The following is a 14,902-nucleotide window of genomic DNA, read 5'->3' on the forward strand; positions in this document are numbered from 1 at the left end:
CATAAAGAACTAACCAGCAGCTGTTTGCTAACAAGAATCTCACAGAATTTTTGTTGGCCTTTTATCCATCCTCCCTCACTTCAATGTTTTGGTCTCCATTCTCTAGTGACAGGGATGCAGTCAGTACACTTCTATTGACTAAAGAAGCTTTAGCTACTCTCCTTTACGTCATACACAATACATGCCACTGGTCCATGCACTTAGAGTTTCACCCCACACAGGGGGTAATTTGCTAACATTTTATACTAGGTTTTCATCATAAAAGTGATGCAAACCAGCACAAAATGGATTTTTGCGTTATTTACTTTTCAGTGCAAAAAAAGTTTAGCACGGGAGACTTGCATAAAAGTAATGCAAAGTGCTGTTTGCATTACGTAGAGCCATTGGGGCATTCCATGGGTGGTACAGGGCATTCCCATGCAAACGCCCCTGATTTTTCACGTAAAACCCAATCTACCAAGAATGAAAGCCAGAGTTTTGCATTAAAAACCCGCCTTCTGAAACCAGGTGTTAAGAGCAGAAATGTATTCATTTCGCCTTTCATTTCTAACTTTTCATGTGTGCTGCACTGTGCAGCAGACACATACAAAGTAGGAAAAGTGTTATACACTTGAGTTATGCAACAGGAGATGGCCAAAATATGTGGCAAGGTTGAGTAAATTATGTAGCAGGAAAGGGCTAATTATGCATCATCATGGGACACATTTTGTCATAGTATTTCTTGTAGGAAAGTACCATCTTGCCTGGCATGTTACCCCCATTTTTACTTGTGTGTCAGTTTGTTTTTGCCTGTGTCACTGGGATTCTGCTAGCCAGGACCCCAGTGCTCATAGTTTGTGGCCTATATGTGTTCCCTGTGTGGTGGCTAACTGTATCACTGAGGCTCTGCTAACCAGAACCTCAGTGTTTATGCTCTCTCTGCTTTTAAAATTGTCACTGCAGGCTAGTGATCATTTTCACCAATTCTGATTGGCACACTGGAACGCCCTTATAATTCCCTGGTATATGGTACCTAGGTACCCAGGGTATTGGGGTTCCAGGAGATCCATATGGGCTGCAGCAATTCTTTTGCCACCCATAGGGAACTCAGACAATTCTTACACAGGACTGCCACTGCAGCCTGAGTGAAATACCGTCCACGTTATTTCACAGACATTTTACACTGCACTTAAGTAACTTATAAGTCACCTATATGTCTAACCCTCACTTAGTGAAGGTTAGGTGCAAAGTTACTAAGTGTGAGGGCACCCTGGCACTAGCCAAGGTGCCCCCACATTGTTCAGGACAATTTCCCCGGACTTTGTGAATGCGGGGACACCATTACACGTGTGCACTACATATAGGTCAATACCTATACGTAGCTCCACAATGGTAACTCCGAATATGGCCATGTAACATGTCTAAGATCATGGAATTGTCCCTCCATGCCAAATCTGGTGTTAGGGTGCCAATCCCATGCATCCCCGGGGCTCCAGCATGGACCCCGAGTACTGCCAAACTAGCTCTATGGGGTTTTCTCTGCAGCCATCGCTGCTGCCAACCCTCAGATAGGTTTCTGCCCTCCTGGGGTGTGGGCAGCCCAGTCCCAGGAAGGCAGAACAAAGGATTCCCTCTGAAAGAGGGTGTTACACCCTCTCCCTTTGGAAATAGGTGTTAAGGGCTGGGGAGGAGTAGCCTCTCCCAGCCTCTGGAAATGCTTTGAGGGGCACATATGTTTCCCTCCTTGCAAAACAAAGTATACACCGGTTCAGGGATTCCCCAGCCCCTGCTCTCGCGCAAAACTGGGCAAAGGAAAGGGGAGTGACCACTCCCCTGTCCATCACCACCACATGGTGGTGCCCAAAGCTTCTCCAGTGTGTCCCAGACCTCTGACATCTTGAATGCAGAGCTGTGAGGGCACAATGGAGGCCTCTGAGTGGCCTGGAGGTGATGTCAGAGATCCCTCCTCATAGGTGCTTACCTGGTTAGGTGACCAATCCTCTTCTGAGGGCTATTTAGGGTCTCTCCTGTGGGTTTCTCGTCAGATAACAAATGCAAGAGCTCACCAGAGCTCCTCTGCATCTCTCTCTTCAACTTCTGCCAAGGATCGACCGCTGACTGCTCCAGGACACCTGCAAAACTGCAACAAAGTAGCAAAACGACTACCAGCAACATTGTAGCACATTATCCTGCTGGCTTTCTCGACTGTTTTCTGGTGGTGCATGCTCTGAGGGCAGTCTGCCTTCAACCTGCACTGGAAGCCAAGAAGAAATCTCCCGTGGGTCGACGGAATCTTCCCCCTGCAAATGCAGGCACCAAACGTCTGCATCACCGGTCCTCTGGGTCCCCTCTCATCTTGACGAACATGGTCCCTGGAACACAGAAGCTGACTGCCATGCTCAGATTTCTTGAATGCCAGTTCAAGTGCTTCTGTGAGATCTGCCTGCTTCTGCATGGGCTCTCTGTCTTGCTTAGCACACCTCTGTCTCCTCCTCCAAGGGACGACCTTCTGGTCCTTCCAGGGCCCGGGCAGCATCCATTTACTTCAACTGTGACTCTTGCAGTTAGCAAGGCTTGTTTGCAGTCTTTCTATGTGGAAACAAATTTGCATCCTCCAGCATGCCGTGGGACATCTTCTGTGCAAAGGAGAAGTTCCTGGCATCTTCCGTTGTTGCAGGATCTTCAGCTTCCTCAACCCAGAAACAGCCCTTTTGCACCTTCATCCGGGGTTTAGTGGGCTCCTGCCACCGTGGACACATGCGTGACTCTTGGACTTGGTCCCCTTCCTTTACAGGTCCAGGAATACATCTTCAGTGCTTTGCAGACAGTTGTTGCCTTTGCAGAATCCCATATCACGACTTTACTGTGTTTCTTGGGTAGTAGGGTAAGTTTACTCCTACTTTTCAGGGTCTTTGGGTGGGGTATCTTGGACACCCTTAGTGTTTTCTCACAATCCCAACAATCCTCTACAGACTACACTAGGCCTGGGGTCCATTCGTTGTGTGCATTCCACTTTTGGAGTATATGGTTTGTGTTGCCCCTAGGCCTATTGACTCCTATTGCATCCTATTGTATTCTACAGAGTTTGCACTACTTTTCTAACTGTTTGCTTATCTGATTTTGGTTTGTGTGTATATTTTGTGTATCTTACTTACCTCCTAAGGGAGTATATCCTCTGAGATACTTTTGGCATGTTGTCACTAAAATAGAGTACCTTTATTTTTGGTAACTCTGAGTATTGTGTTTCTTATGATATAGTGCTCTATGATATAAGTGGTATAGTAGGAGCTTTGCATGTCTCCTAGTTCAGACTAAGCTGCTCTGCTATAGCTACCTCTATCAGCCTAAGCTGCTAGAACACTACTAATCTACTAATAAGGGATAACTGGATCTGGCACAAGGTGTAAGTACCATCAGGTACCCACTATAAGCCAGGCTAGCCTCCTACATTGCTTCATTGATAAGATTGTCTGGGCATTAGTTTCACCTCATTAATACTAGTTCAACACCCAAGTATAGCAGTAAGCAGCAGACAGGTGACACATCCAGCTTTGCAAAGGGTCTCCCATTATGCAGCAACAGATGTTGTTTCATGTTTAGTAACTTCTGAACTGTTTGAGCTACAAACACTTTTTTGTTGAAATCTTCAGATTATGTGGCAGATGGTGGATAATGTTGCAAATGTGGCAAATCTATAATTAAGCAAAAATAGCTGTGGCAGCACAATCACATAATTCCCGTGGCCCCAGTTATATGTTCTCTAGGCATTGCCTCTTCTAAACGCTTCTGGCATATATGTGTCTCCACCATCCTTCATCTAGCCCTTACATTTTCACAGATCATTTGTCTGGTGTTGAAGGTATCGCTGCTGGCGTTGTTTCCTAAGGCTATCATGGCAGGCTATCAGTGCTGTTTGCTGCTCAAAATTCCTCTTTAAAGCCCATGAGCCAAACTATTTGGATCCTCCCTCTCCCCCTTTTCTGTTCATCTTAGAGTTCTTATGATGTTGTGCTCCCCTTTGCTGTTTGCCATATATCTTTGTCCTCCTTTGTTTGCCATTAAACTTTTTGCTGACTTCTACCATCTTAGTTTATCAAACCCTGTCAGCCTTTCTTTACAAAGCACACCCCATTTACACCCATCCACGTTTAGTCCCCTCTGCCAAGTTTCAGTCCCTCAGCATTCAGATCCACCCTCAGAATACTGTGTCAGCATCAGACAGCACTTGTTATCACTCAGATGTCAGAATGTAAGTCTTGGCTTTTTAATCCCTTTGGATGATCTGTTTTTCCTCAAATAATTCTATCAGTTCTATACATGGGCTAAAAAGAAAGAGGTTTCTGTGGGTTCAGAGCACAGGAAGCATGAATAAGAGCTTTTTATAAATGGGTTATCGTAATAAATGTGACAAAGAGTCACAATGGTGTCCTGCTCCTCCCTTCTGTGATCCTCTGTGTTTTCTGATGTTTGTTCTTCTTCTTGTCCTGTTTAAGGTCCTCCTTTTCTAGGTTGTATGGGTCCTCCTGATCCTCATCCTTGCCCTGGTGCAGGTAGTGCTGTTCACCCTAGTACTGGTTTCCTGAGTCTGGTGCTCTTGGTTCTGGTTCTTCTTGACCCTCATTGTCTTGTCTCTGCCCCCGGCATTTTCATGTATTAGCCCTTCTTAGTCCTCCTGGTTATGGTATTACTGATTCTTGCCCTGATCCTGCTGGTCTGCTGGATCCTTCTTCAATAGTGTTGTCCTGGTTGTCCTAGACCTGGCACTCATATTCTTCCTGATTTGTGTCACATTGATTTTCCTTGCCCTGGTACCTGTTTTTGTGGCCCACCTGGTAGTGTGTCCATGGGCCCTGGTTCTCTTTATAGGGTCCTCCTTGGCTTGGCCTATCCTTTTGATCCAGTTCTGCTCCCACTGGGCCTTATGACTCTGGTTTATCCGGACCCCCTTATCCTCACCAACTGGGTCCTGATATCACAGTTCCTATTCCCCCTGCTCCACTTGGAACCAACGGCTTTATTAATTGTGAACCCTCTGGTCCTCTTTGCCCAGTTCCTCATCCTTCTTTTTCTGATCCTTCTGGTTTACCTAATCCTCCCTGATCTGGTCACTGGTCTTAGATGCCTTTGTCTACTTACTCCTCCTCTTACTAGATCTCCTGGTGCTTTTTCAACTTGTCATGATACCCTTGACCCTGATCCTCCTGAAACATGTCCTCCAGATCTAGCAATAAGTTGTCCACTTAGTACTGATTGGTCACCCTTGACCTTCTTGTCCTCTTTTTTCGTCTTGTCCTGGTCCATGTTGTGTTAGTATGCCAGGCTCTGATACTCCTGAGTCTCTGTGATTTGATATTTCTTTTCGCATTGTTTGTGGTCCCACTGGTCCTCTTAGCTCTTGTCCTGCTGGCTCTGGTTGACTGACCACCCCCTTCTCCTTCTCCAGGTCTCCAGGTCCTGTTCTCCTAATCTTCCTTATTTCAGAATTGTTTGCCTAACACTGGCCCTCCCATTCTTGGTCCTCACAGTCTGTCTTCTCTTCTTAGTGTTGCACCCACTAGAGTTGAGCCTTTTGTTTCTGGTCCTCCTTGTTTGAGTCTTTGTATAGCTAGTCCTCTTTGGTCTGGTCCTCCTTGCCATCCTAGTCCCTCTACTGCCCTGTCTCCTAGCTCTTCTTCTTCCTTTCTGATCCTCTTGACCCTTGTCCCCTTGCCCTCATCAGTCTGATCCTCCTTAGCCTGCTGAACCAAATCCCAAGTACATCAGTTCCTGCTGCCCTCTTGTGTCCTGGTCCGCTAGGGCTAGTCATATTTTCATTCATCTATTCATCCATACAACTTCTTGTCTTTTCCATCCATCGCTCCATTCTTCTTAGTTTTTAATTCCTTTTTAACTATCATCCATCACAATCTACCATCTACCCACAGATCCATTGATCTCTTCAATCTTTCCATATGTCACTTTTCACTTTACACCAATCCTTTTCTCCATCTAATCTATCTTTACATCCTTCCACCATCCTTCCTCCCCTCCATCTACCTCTGTGTTCGTTCATCTCCCCACCCCCTCATTCTTCTCTCCACCATTCCACCCACCCATCTCTGCATCTCTGCATCCATCCATTTTCTCCTTCTGCTGTCCATCTCCCCACTCTCACTCCCTTCTTCCTCGATTGCAAGAGGTTGTTTGTATAGATTTGTGGAGACCAGAGTCTGATCCACGTTGAAGAAGCCATACATACAATCTTAAATATTTCATGTTGGACAGAAGTACCCAGAGACACCGACCCCCACACTCATCCCAGCCCACGCCCTTCACGCTGAACGTCATGTTTCATATTGACGGGCTGACTGCCAGCAACACTGTGCTTCCTATAGGCACAAATTGCAAGGGAAGGACAGTGAACCAGAGACAGCCTCTTTAAAATTGTTCAGGCATTTATAAATAATCAAACAATTGGATAACAAAGCACATATAAGTCACTTAACGGGCAAAGAAGAGCAGGGTAAACTGAACCATTCAATGTTGGTGGGGACAACCAGGCACCTCAGGCGTTAAGGAAATATCCCCCAAATGCCACAGAATATCGCTAATTTTCAACGTTGTGATTGGTAACGTTCGAAAAACTGATGTTGAATTAGGTTGTTATTTGTCTTTTAAAAGCAAAGCCTACTGACTTTACCAATGCTTGCTTTTTTAACTCTTAAGACCCTGTCAGCTTGTGCACACTCAGGCATGTTAAGTGGTACTAGTTTAAAACTGCTATAGTCCAAGTAAACACAAATGAATGTTTTGTCTATTTTGGAAACACTTTTGAAATCTGTATTTTAGCATACATCATTGTTAGGAAACAAGATTTCTGTGAGAGATAATGATGAACAGGCAATTCGTTCCTATACCCACACTTGACAATTTTTACATGTTCTGTCAATTATCTCATGAGATACTGTTTCTAGAGATTAATGTTTTTTGTGTTGATGAAAATTTGAATAATGATTTGTCTGTAGGCTACGCATAATGTTTGTTTTTTGCCTATACTGTGACAAACAATGCAGATTGCAGCAACAGTGAAACCTAATCACATGCTTCACTGAATTTAATATGATCGCTTGTTTTCTACTTTACTTAATGTTCACTTGCTACAGATTGCCGTAAATTAAATGTAATTATATTGGATTGTGTAAAAGGAGGACGTAGTATTTCAGCTGACAGAAAATGTATCAGTGTTAAGTTTAGGGCCTGGAATTGTTTGTAAAGGGTCTACTTAGCCTTTCTCATACGTTTAGTGCATAAAATAATCCAATTTACTGGATGCATTTTATTTAAATATAAATTATGCTTTGTTGTTGGCGTTTGAATGTTAAAATTTACTCACGTGAAACGAAAGAATTCTCAAACGTTACACTATGATTATTATAGTTTGAACACGAACGAATGATTTAACATTTCCAAGTATGATCCATCACGTTTCATTTTACTTCCTTTTTTTATTATCCTCATGTAATTGGTATGGTAAACATTTATGAAACGACCACTTTGGAAAGACAAAATTAAAATATCTAGTGGAAATTGTTTTTAATAATGTACTAGTAGCTATAAAGATATTTAATCGCAAAAGATGCATGGCATTTTTCCATTCACAACACACATCTAAAGACAAAACCTAGAGAAGAAGCTTTATGAAACTATAACGTTCTTATCATAACTTTCTGCTAAATATATTTAAAGGTCTAGTTAAGAACAAATAAATAGAGCCTGCCTCTGACTACATGTATGCACGTGTCTGTTTTGGTTTAACACTGATAACGTGCACTTGATGATTCTGTGGAGCCTCAGGTTCGCTCACGTAAATAAATCAAATTTAACGGATTTATTTGTTACAAGGATGCTGCTCACAACCACAACCATGCTAGTAATACTCATTTTTTTAATTAAACGAAATGTTTTCAAAACCTATACTGAATGGAACAGGGTATTTAGTAAGTGACATATATCAAACACAATTACCACCAGTAGGCACAGATTATAGATTCACTTTTATACATGCAGACATCATTATGTGGTTTGTACCTCACTTTTTGAAAAAAAAAAATTAATACTCATTATCACTTCCGTTATACCAGTTCTCAGGTTAGGTAGGACACACATGCAGAAGGAAAAATGTTTAGGTAGTTAGACAACTATAAACCAAAAACATTAGCATGAGTTGATTTGAGAACATAGAAATGCCTTGTTTCGATCTCCTTGTGGGACAATGAAAGTTCAATGAGATTTTCTGAAGGCCAATGGTGCTTTTTGAAGCAAAAGTCAAGGGGGAGATCGGTTACTCCCTGAGCTGCCCTTACCATAACAGTACTTCAGTTTACCTGATAGGAGGTCGGAGCGACCAGAGGGTGAAGAAGGTAACTGTGGAAGAGCATAGAGTTAGGAACATGCTCTACACTTGCATTATGGAGATCGAGGACCAGTCACTCAGTGGCACAAGCTCTGACCTTGCTTCAGGTGAAAAAGGGTATAGATAGCTTATGCTTTGGTAACATGGGTTTTAAAGAGGTGTTGTGTACACCAAACATTCAGAGGTAAACAATGTATGTAAAGAGAGGACATATTTTTTCTCACATCATTTTATTAATAGTTCTTTAATAAAGGTGCATCCCATTTGAAATCTTCAACTGCATTTCATACTAGGTGTACTAAGGGGCATATTTTTCAACCCTTTGTGCTGCCCGTGCAGCACTTTTTTTGGATGCTCTGGCAGCACAGTGTGCAGACCCATATCTACAAAGCTACGCAAAGCCACTTAGGCAAGTCACTGCGTTACCTTACACTGCATCAGGGAAGTGTATATGGTACCTAGGTACACAGGGCATTGGGGTTCCAGGAGATACTTATGGGCTGAAGCATTTTTTTTGCCACCCATAAGGAGCTCCTACAAACACTCCTTCAGGACTGCCATTTTCACTGCACCAGGTAACTTATAAGTCACCTATATGTCTAACCTTCATTTACTGAAGGCTAGGTGAAAAGTTTCTAGGTGTGAGGGCACCCTTGCACTAGCAAAGGTGCCCCCACACTGTTCAAGGCCAATTCCCCAGACTTCGTGAGTGCAGGGATACCATTACACGTGTGCACTTCATATAGGTCAATACATATATGTAGTTTCACAATGCTAACTCTGAATATGGCCATGTAAGGTGTCTAAGATCATGAAATTGTCCCCCTATTCCAAATATGGTAGTGGGGGGCCAATCCCATGCATCCTGGGGGCTGCAACATGGACCCCCAGTGATGCCAAACCAGCTCTCTGAGGCTTGCACTACAGCTAAAGCAGCGGCCACCTCACAGGCAGGGACCTGCCCTCCTGGGGTTTGAGCAGCTCAGTCCCAGGAAGGTGGAACAAAGCATTTCCTTTGGGAGGAGGGTGTTACACCCTCTCCCTTTGGAAATAGGTGTTGCAGGCTTGGGAGGGGTAGCCTCCCAGATCCTCTAGAAATGCTTTGAAGGGTCACAGATGATGCCCTCCTAGCATAAGCCCGTCTACACCAGTTCAGTGACCCCCAGTCCCTGCTCTGGTGTGGAACTGGACAAAGGAAACGGGAGTGACCACTCCCCTGTCCATCACCACCCCAGGGATGATGCCCAGAGCTCCTCCAGAGTGTCCCTGGCATTAGCCATCTTGTTTTCCATGGTGTGGGCATACTATGGAGATCTCGGAGTGGCCAGTGCCAGCAGGTGACGTCAGAGACCCCTCCTGATAGGGGCATACCTGGTTAGGTAGCCACTCCTCCTCTCAGGGCTACTTAGGGTCTCTCCTGTGGCTTAATGCTCAGATTCAGCTTGCAAGTTTCCACCAAGAATTCTCTGCAACTTCTGCTTCAGCTTTTGACCGCAGACTGCTCCAGGAACCTCTGTAACTAAAACAAAGTATCCGGAAAGGCTACTGTGACCCTGCAACTTCAGCTCCAGCAAGCAACTGCAACAGTTTCCAAGGTGTGCATGCTCTGAGGACTCCCTGCCTTCACCCTGCACCAGAAGAACTGAAGGAATCTTCTGTGGAGTGACAGAGTCACTTCCCTGCTCTAGCAAGCACCTTCCAAGACAATAATCGGTTCCATGGGACTTCTCTCCTGGGGATGAGCATGCTCCCTGGAACATAGGTGGTGGACCCATTCACCCAGACTGTCCTAAGGTCCAGCTGTCCAAATTTGGTGGAGGTAAGAGCTTGTCTTCCCAGTTTGCGACAGTAGCCCTGTGCACTGCGTCATCTCTAGCTCCTGAGGCCTCTGTGCATTATTTGCAGGAATCATTCAAGCACAGCATGGCCCAGGTCCCCAGCACTCCATCCTGCAACGTACAACTTGCTGAGTTGTTCTTCGGCGGTGTGGGACCTTCTTTTATAGTGCTGCAGCAACTGCACTTTGAACCTTCTTTGTCCCTATGTCTTGGGACTCCTGTGGGTGCTGCCTGGTCATCTTTGGGTTTCCTCCAGTGTTGGGATCCCCCTCTGCCTCCTCAGTCTGAGTTGAGGCCCCTAGATCCCTCCTGGATCCAGGCAGAGCCATTTTGACGCATATAGCAATATTGCTTGGACCAAGGCTTGTCTGATGAATCCAGTGCTGCAACTTGCCTGCATCCAACATCTCGGCGTGGGACATCTCTTGCATCATGCAGGAACCCACAGCCATCTTCTTTCGTGCTCTCCTGCAGACTTCTTCTAACTGGAGAATCCTCTGTTGCACCATCTTCTAGCTTGGCAGGGTAATCTTCTGCAACTTCTGGACTTGGTCTCCTCTCTTCACAGATCTTCAGGTCCAGGAATCCACCATTTGTTGCTTTCATTCTTGCTTGGTTCTTGCAATAACTCTTATCACGACTTGTAGTGTGTTTTGAGGAAACTTGCAATACCTTACTCCGACTTTCCTGGGCTCTGGGGTGGGGTATTTTACTCACCTTTGTGGTTTTCATACACTCCCAGCGTCCCTCTACACACTACACTTGCCTAGGGGGGGAATTTGTGATTCGCATTCCACTTTCTTAGTATATGGCTTGTGTTGCCCCAAGGCCTATTGCTTCCTATTTCATTCTATTGTATTTTCTACTGTTTGTACTATTCTGTGACTATTTACGTACCTGATTTTGGTCTCTAGTGTATATATTGTGTATAATACTTACCTCCAGAAGGAATACTATCTCTAAGATATTTTTGGCCTTGTGTCACTTAAAATAAAGTACCTTTATTTTTAGTAACACTAAGAATTGTCTTTTATTGTGTATAAGTACTGTGTAACTTAGTGGTATTGCAGGAGCTTTGCATGTCTCCTAATTCAGCCTAAGCTGCTCTGCTACAGCTACTTCTAGACAGACGAAGCTGCTAGAACACTACTACATTCAATAACATGGGATAACTGGACCTGGTGCAAGGTGTAAGTACCCAAGGTACCCATTACAAACATGGTCAGCCTCCTACATTGGTGGTGCAACGGTGGGATAAGTACTTGCAATTGCTTTACCACTTTGTTACCTATGCTTTTCACAAGAAAAGCTTGCTCCAATACTTAGAGCATATATAATATATACCTAGAAACATTTTTCTAACTTTCTTAAAAGTTTATTTAACTTTGCAAAAGTTTTTACAAAGTTCTGAAAAGTTTACTTCTTTTCTCTAACAAGTTAGCTCTGTTATTCTACTAACCTTTTACTCACTTTCCTAAACTTTTTCTCTTTCAATGTGTCTTCTGTAGAAGCTACCCCTAGAGTTGTGAAAGCAACATATGAGAATCTTAACTTAACTAAGTTTGAGGGGTGTCTGTATTGAAAGAAGTTTAGGGATTGGGAAGAACCCCATTAAGGAGTTCCTCTTAAATCTTGTCCTCTAAGATGACCAGGGACTCAGCACTGGTCCAGATCAGACAGGGGAAGAGGTAGAGGATAATTCCAAACAGGAGGGCTCAGTTGAGCATGATGACAATCCTGGGGAGGGTCCTTCTACAGACCTATCTGTCAACAAGCCCCCTAGTATAACTGGTGGTGGAAAGGGTTCACACACAAGTAGGGCTATCTTCACACCTAGAGGCCAGGTCATTAGAGTGGCCCCTGTTAGAGATAGGTCTGCCTCTGCACACTCTCATGTTACCTCTGTTTCAGAGGCTTCACATAATTCTCACCCTGAGGACCAGTCCCTAGATAGGGAACTCAGAAAGCAGAGGTTAGAGGAGGCCAGACTGAAGCTAATGCAGCAGCAGTTGGCCTTAGACAGGAAACCCCTGGCGGTGGAGAAAGAGAGGCAAGGTTTAGGGTTAGTGTCAGCAGCAGTTTTAGAAATACAAATGTTAGAGAACCCTCTACAACAACTTCTCCACCCTCAAAACCTCCATTTGTACCCATCACCAACTCATACGCACCGCCAAAAGAGATCACTTCAAGACACGCCTTGACAACAACTCTCAAAACAGCAAAGAACTCTTCACCATCATTAATGAACTTGCCAAACCCAAAGCCAGCAACATAGACCCCTCACACACACAGCCCCTATGTGAAGCCCTTTCCAACCACTTCCTCCACAAAATCCTGGACATCCACAACAGCTTCACACCACACACACCCACCACACACACTCCTCACTCACCGAACCCAACCCCCACTCTTGACCCCCCCACCACACTCTCCACCTGGACCCCCACCACACACGAAGAAAACAAAAAAACCATGAACTCCATCCACTCCCGATCCCCCTCCGACCCCTGCCCACATCGCATCTACAACAAAGCCAGCCCAACCATCGCCCCCATACTCCGCAACATAATCAACTCCTCTTTCGACTCCACCACCTACCCAGACCCCTGGAAGCACGCGGAAATCACCGCTCTCCTAAAAAAAAACAAGCCGCCCCGGAGATCCTCTCCAACTACCGCCCCATCTTCCTCCTCCCTTTCCCCGCCAAGGTTGCCGAGAAACTAGTCAACGCCAGCCTATCCCACTTCCTCGAAGCAAACAACACTCTTGACCCCTCACAATCCGGGTTCCGCAAGAACCACAGCACGGAAACCGTCCTCATCGCATGCACCGACGACATCAGGACCAAAGTCGACAAATCAAGACTGTCGCACTCATTCTCCTAGACCTCTCCGCAGCCTTTGACACCGTCTGCCACCACACACTCCACACACGCCTCCACAACATGGAAATTCGCCACAAAGCCTTAGACTGGCTCACCTCCTTCCTCACCGACCGGACCCAGAGAGTCTGCCTTCCACCCTTCCACTCCAACACTACCAAGATCACCTGCGGAGTCCCCCAAGGGTCCTCCCTCAGCCCCACACCCTTCAACATCTATATGATCCCCCTAGCCAACATCCTCCGAGCACACGGAATCACTATCCTCTCCTACGCAGATGACACCCAACTCATCCTCTCCCTCACCCGCAACACCACCACTGCCAAAACCAACCTACACGCTGCTCTCCTCGAAACCGCCAACTGGATGACCACTAACCACCTCAAGCTCAAGTCCAACAAAACCGAGATCATCATCTTCGACCCCAACAAAACCACATGGGATGACTCCTTGTGGCCCACCGCACTAGGCCCGCATCATCCTGGACCCCTCCTTCTCCATGACACAACAAATCAATGCTCTAACCTCCTCCTGCTTCCACACACTCCGCACTTAAAAAAAATCCTTCAAATGGATTCCCCCAGAGACCAGGAAGAGAGTCACCCATGCACTCATCAGCAGCAGACTTGACTACAGTAACGCCCTCTATGCCGGCCCCACACTCAAACTCAAACGCAAACTCCAGAGAATCCAGAACACAGCCGCACACCTCGTCCTTGGCCTCCCCCGCCACGAACGAATCTCACCACACCTCAAATCCCTTCACTGGCTCCCCATAGACAAGAGAATCACATTCAAGATCTTCATCCACACACACAAATCCCTCCACAACACTGGCCCAACCTACCTCAACGAAAGAGTGAACTTCCACACTCCCACAGACAACCTCCGATCAGCCGACCTCGCCCTAGCCACGGTCCCCCTCATCCAACGCACCACCACAGGAGGCAGGGCCTTCTCCTACCTCGCCCCCAAAACCTGGAACTCCCTCCCCACCAACCTTCGCAAAACCAAAGACCTCCTGCTCTTCAGGAAGAACCTCAAGACATGGTTGTTCGAACAGTGACCTTCCCTCCCCCCACCCTTCATTCCCCCCCCCCAGCGCCTTGAGACCCTCACGGGTGAGTAGCATGCTCTATACATTTTTTGATTGATTGATTGATTGATTGATTAGGAAACCTTCATTTGATTCTAGGAATCTGCACACAGTTGTCCCTCTTACAAGGATGGTGATGACATCAACAAGTGGTTTGCTGCACTTGAAAGGCCTGTAAAGTTCAGAGGTTCCCTCATGTACAGTGGGCTGCTATCCTTTGGTTATCCTTCTCTGGCAAAGATAGAGACAGACTTCTAATTGTCAGAGAAGAGGATGAAGATAATTACCAGGTTCTTAAAAATGCACTCTTAGATGGTCTGGGCTTAACCACTGATCAGTATAGACTTAAGTTCAGAGAGACCAGAAAGGAGTCATCACAGGACTGGACTTGTTACATCAGCATCTTGTAGACTCCGATCAGACCTCTCCCCAGGAATTGGGAAAGAAGGCAGTCAAATGGGTCAGAACAAGGTTAAACAGAAAAGCTCATACAGGGGGTGACAAAGATGGCAAGAAGAAAGATGGTGAAAAATCTCAGGACAAGCATGGGGATAAAAGTAACCATAAATATCATTCTTCAGGTCAAAACACTCCTCTGGGGGTGGGGATAAAACTTCTTCATCTCCTTCAAACTCTTAACACAATCAGAAAAAGCCTTGGTGCAATGTGTATAGAAATAAAGGCCATCGGCCAGGGGATAAGTCCTGCACAGGTAA

Source organism: Pleurodeles waltl, chromosome 8 (assembly GCF_031143425.1).
Source record: "Pleurodeles waltl isolate 20211129_DDA chromosome 8, aPleWal1.hap1.20221129, whole genome shotgun sequence".
NCBI lineage: Eukaryota > Metazoa > Chordata > Amphibia > Caudata > Salamandridae > Pleurodeles > Pleurodeles waltl.